This window comes from Rana temporaria, chromosome 2, assembly GCF_905171775.1.
Source record: "Rana temporaria chromosome 2, aRanTem1.1, whole genome shotgun sequence".
In the NCBI taxonomy this organism is placed as follows: Eukaryota; Metazoa; Chordata; class Amphibia; order Anura; family Ranidae; genus Rana; species Rana temporaria.
The window spans coordinates 485,326,714-485,332,602 of record NC_053490.1 but is presented as its reverse complement, the minus strand read 5'-3'; positions in this window follow the sequence as shown (position 1 = coordinate 485,332,602).

Sequence of the window (5,889 nt, the reverse complement as noted above, 5' to 3'; positions counted from 1 at the left end):
TTACCCCTGCTATATGAGGCGCAGCCAATGTTAAGTATGGACGTCGGAACAGCGCCGAATTTTGCGTAAGTCGTACGTGAATGGGGCTGGGCGTAGGTTACGTTTTCGTCGAAAGCATTGAGTATTTGCGACGTGATTCTGAGCATGCGCACTGGGATACGTCCACGGACGGTGCATGCGCCGTTCGTTCGGCCCCTCGTTTGCATGGGGTCACGGCTCATTTCAATACAACACGTCCACTGCCTTGTTCATTTGAATTACGCAGGCTTACGCCGGCCCATTTACGCTACGCCGCCGTAACTTAGGGCGCAAGTTCTTTCTGAATACGGTACTCGCTTCTCTCTAAGTTACGGCGGCGTAGCGTATATGAGATGCGCTACGCCCGCCTAAAGATACGCGATTCTTTCTGAATCCGGGCCACGGTGTATATGCACGATGTGAATAGACACTTGTATTAGGCTGTAACTTTAATGACAAGGCATTTCTTGGGGCCACGTAGGAGAAAAAGGTGTTAGCATCACAATGATCCGTCATCTACGCAGACAAATATGAAGCATTATATGTTTTTTTAGAATGAAATATTAGAAGTAAATGTAAGCAGTGGAAGCATCAAAATCTGGCCCAGCAGCCTCTTGCAGTTCCTTGTCAGCAGGGCTGGCATGTAAGAGGAAGAAAAGGCACAAGGAGCATTTGGATAGGTGGTGATAATTGCTGTGCCGCTTCTCTTTTCACTGCCCATTCACAGGCGGCTTCAGAATAGTCTGGGCTCACAGAAAGGGAGTTTAATGGTGTTGGATGTCAGACTGAGGACAACTAGTATCAGAAAACAACTGCTGCCAGGAGCAGCTCTAGATTGAAGTTGACTAATGCAGCAAAGCAGCTTTTTTTAACTGGTTGCCGACCATCCGCCACAGTTTTACGGCGGCAGGTCGGCTCCCCTGCGCGAGAGCCCGTAGCTATACATCGGTTCTCGCGCAGGCCACAATGTATGAACAGAAGAACAGTGATTTCCCCTAGTCAGGCCACCCCCCTACAGTTAGAACAAACCCAGGGAACATACTTAACCCCTTCCCCGCCCCCTAGTGTTAACCCCTTTACTGCCAGTGGCATTTTTATAGTAATCAATGCATTTTTATTTTATTTTATAGCACTGATCGCTATACAAATGGCAATGGTCCCAAAAATTTGTCAAAAGTGTCCGAAGTGTCCGCCGTAATGTTGCAGTACCGAAAAAAAAAATCGCTGATCGCCACCATTACTAGTACAAAAAAAATATTTATAAAAATGCCATAAAAATACCCCCTATTTTGTAAACGCTATAACTTTTGCGCAAACCAATCAATAAACGATTATTGCGATTTTTTTTCTTACCAAAAATAGGTAGAAGAATACGTATCGGCCTAAACTGAGGAAATTTTTTTTTTTTTATATATATATTTGGGGGATATTTATTATGGCAAAAAGTAAAAAATATTCATTTTTTTCAAAATTGTCGCTCTATTTTTGTTTATAGCGCAAAAACTAAAAACCGCAGAGGTGATCAAATACCACCAAAAGAAAGCTCTATTTGTGGGAAAAAAAGGACGCCAATTTTGCTTGGGAGCTACGTCGCACGACCGCGCAATTGTCAGTTAAAGCGAAGCGGTGCCGAATCGCAAAAAGTGCTCAGAAATATGGTCCGGGGGTTAAGTGGTTAAAGAGGAAGTAAACCCGGTATTTTTTTTTTTTAAACCCTGCAAGAGAAAGGCATAATTAGCTAGTATGCATAGCATACTAGCTCATTATGAATGACTTACCTGAGATTGAAGCCCCCGAACTGCTCCTCGTTCCCCTCCGCCATCTTGCCTCGATGTCCCTCCCGCATGCGAGCGGGACCGGCATAATCCAGGCATGATTCCACTCATGGAGCCGGCCCGCTAGTGCGCCTGCGCGCGCCGTAGACATTGGTGCCCGTTTTTGAATAAATATCTCCTTAATCTAGGCTTACCTGTAGGTGCAAGTTGTGTGGTTGGGTTTACAACCACTTTAATTTTATCTTTAAAGTGGATGTAAACTCTCCATACACCCAGTGAAGTGAACAGCCTCAGATGATACACAGAGATGAAACCAATCTCCCTACATAAGTTTTACATTTATATCTGCTGTCTTCACATTTATATACTGTTTAGAACGTTGAGATTGTGTTAGGAGATTTTCTCTTCTTGGTTAACCCAGATGTTTGGGCATACAGCCAAGATAGGCAACATTGCTGATTGGAGGAAAGGCACACACCCCCTCTTATATGCAGAGACTCTCAAAGGAGTTTTGTAATAGGACCTGCTCTCTGCTAATCTATTTTAGCAACCTCCCCAGACAAAAGATTCAGGCTGCTTTTGTCTAAAAAGTCTGAGGCCCCGTACACACGGCCGAGGAACTCGACGTGCCAAGCACGTCGAGTTCCTCGTCGAGTTCTGGGATGAAGCCGCCGAGGAGCTCGGCGGGCCGCCTTCTCCCATAGAACAACGAGAAAATAGAGAACATGTTCTCTATTTTCTCGTCGAGCTCCTCGGCGGCTCCATCGAGCCAAAACTGTACAGACGACAGAGTTTCTCGGCAGAATCCGGGTTTTGACCGAGTTTCTCGGTGAATTCTGCCGAGAAACTCTGTCGTGTGTACGGGGCCTGAGAATTTGTCAGGCGTTATCAGGCTAACAGTTCAGGAGAGAGCTACAGGACATAGCTCTTTGAAGAGAGGTAACAAAATACTGCATATACAGTCCTGAACAAAAGTTTAAGACCACTTGAAAAATGGCAAAAAATCATATTTTACAATTGTTGGATCTTAACAAGGTTCCAAGTAGAGCTTCAACATGCAACAAGAAGAAATGAGAGTGAGACAAAACATTTTTTGAGCATTCAATTTAATGAAAACAACGAATAAACTGAAACAGGCTGTTTTTCAGCTGATCAAAAGTTTAGGACCACACCTCCAAAAAAAAAAATAAACCCCCCAAAACAGAAATCCAACTTCCAAACATGAACTCAGTAATGAGTAGCTCCGCCGTTATTTTTGATCACTTCAAAAATTTGTTTCGGCATGCTTGATGCAAGCGTTTCCATGAGGTGAGTGGGAACATTTCTCCAAGTGGTGAAGACAGCCGCACAAAGGCCATCTACTGTCTGGAACTGTTGTCCATTTTTGTAAACTTCCCTTGCCATCCATCCCTAAAGGTTCTCAATTGGATTTAGATCAGGGGAACACACAGGATGGGCCAAAAGAGTGATGTTATTCTCCTGGAAGAAGTCCCTTGTCCTGCGGGCATTGTGTACTGTAGCGTTGTCCTTAGGGTTGTCCCGATACCACTTTTTTAGGACTGAGTACAAGTACCGATACTTTTTTTCAAGTACTCCCCGATACCGAATACCGATACTTATTTTTATATGTGTCCCCAAATGCAGCCATGTCCCCCCACAAATGCAGCCATGTCGCCCACATATGCAGCCATGTCCCCCCTATATGCAGCCATGTCCCCCCCTATATGCAGCCATGTCCCCCCTATATGCAGCCATGTCCCCCCTATTTGCAGCCATGTCCCCCCTATATGCAGCCATGTCCCCCCTATTTGCAGCCATGTCCCCCCTATTTGCAGCCATGTCCCCCCATACCTAGATGCCGCATGGTTAAACAGCGTGCGGGGAACATCACAGCTTTCATTTGAATAGCTGTAGTGTTCCCGCTGCGCCGCGTATAGACACTCCCCCTTGCTCGGGATTGGACAGATCCGTGCAATCCCGAGCAAGGGGGAGTGTCTATACGCGGCGGCGGCAGTTGCAAGTATTCTATTTAGGCATCTGGGTTATTTGCGGGAGTACAAGTACTCTCGCAAATACTCGGTATCGGTCCCGATACCGATACTGGTATCGGTATCGGGACAACCCTAGAATGCTCTCTGCAACATCTGGACCGTTTGACGCCCCTGCACTTCCTGAAGCTCCATTGTTCCACTGAAGGAAAAAGCACCCCAGACCATTATAGCGCCCCCTCCACTGTGGCGCGTAGAAAACATCTCAGGTGGGATCTGCTTGTCATGCCAGTAACGTTGGAAACCATCAGGACCATCAAGGTTACATTTTTTCTCATCCGAGAATAAAACTTTGAATGTCCCATGTTTGGTGCTCTCTTGCAAAGTCCAAACGAGCAGTTCTGTGGCATTCAAGGAGACGAGGTTTTTGAAGATGTTTTTTGTGATTTTTAAGCCCTTCAGTCTCAGATGCCTGATGGTTATGGGGCTGCAGTCAGCACCAGTAAGGGCCTTAATTTGGGTCGAGGATCGTCCAGTGTCTTGATGAGAGACCCTGCTTATGCAGTTCAGCAACCCGACCACGTTCAAAAAGGGAGAGTTTTTTGTCTTTGCCATCACGTGTGACTACCTGACAGACAATGACAAAGAATCCACATCTTTGCACAGATTTGGCCTTTTAAATGCATGTGGTCCTAAACTTTTGATCAGCTGAAAAACAGCCTGTCTCAGTTTATTCGTTGTTTTCATTAAATTGAATGCTCAAAAAATATTTTGTCTCACTCATTTCTTCTTGTTGCATGTTGAAGCTCTACTTGGAACCTTGTTAAAGGGTCACTAAAGGATTTTTTTTTTTTAGCTAAATAGCTTCCTTTACCTTGCTGCAGTCCTGGTTTCATGTCCTCATTGTTCGTTTTTGCTTTGATGTTGCTGTAAATCCTCTCTGTTCTGGACACTTCCTGGTTGCCTGTTTCCTGATAACCACAGTACTGGGAGATTTCTCACGGTGGTCACTAATCAAGGAGGTGTGATTACTGTGTGTAAAACGAAACTGGATTGGTGCTGAGGAGTTTTAGACAAAGTATCACTGCTCTCTATTGGCTGACTGCCCTCTAGTGGCTCTCTGTACATCAGAGAACCAGCAAACAACAGCAAAAACGAAACTACACTGCAGGCACATTATATGATTGTTTTTTTATCAATTTTTAATCATTTTTAAAAGGAATCAGTTAACTATTATGTCTCTATGCCCTGTAAACAGTAATTTCAGCTAAAAAAAAAAATTCCTTTAGTGACCCTTTAAGATCCAACAATGTAAAATATGATTTTTTTGCCATTTTTCAAGTGGTCTTAAACTTTTGATCAGGTCTGTGTATGTGCCCAGCTCAAATTTCATGAGTCGGGTTTACATCCACTTTAAATGGGCTATTAAATATGCTTTCAGTAATCACTTAACCACTTAACGCCCGTCGCACGACTATTTATGTCCGCAAAATGGCACGGACAGGCAGATGGGCGTATATATACGTCCTTGCCTTTCCGCAGGTCGGGGGTCCGATCGGGACCCCCCCGTGCGGCGGGCAGCTTACCTCGGGGAGCGATCCGGGACGACGCGCGGCTATTCGTTTATAGCCGCCCCATCGCGATCGCTCCCCGGAGCTGAAGAACGGGGAGAGCCGTATGTAAACACGGCTTCCCCGTGCTTCACTGTGGCGGCGCATCGATCGTGTCATCCCCTTTATAGGGGAGACACAATCGATGACATCAGACCTACAGCCACACCTCCCTACTGTTGTAAACACACACTAGGTGAAGCCTAACACGTTCAGCGCCCCCTGTGGTAAACTGCAACTGTCATTTTCACAATAAAGAATGCAATTTAAATGCATTTTTTGCTGTGAAAATGACAATGGTCCCAAAAATGTGTCAAAATTGTCCGAAGTGTCCGCCATAATGTCGCAGTCACGAAAAAAATCGCTGATCGCCGCCATTAGTAGTAAAAAAATTTTTTTATAAAAATGCAATAAAAATATCCCCTATTTTGTAAACGCTATAAATTTTGCGCAAAGCAATCGATAAACGATTATTGCGATTTTTTACCAAAAATATGT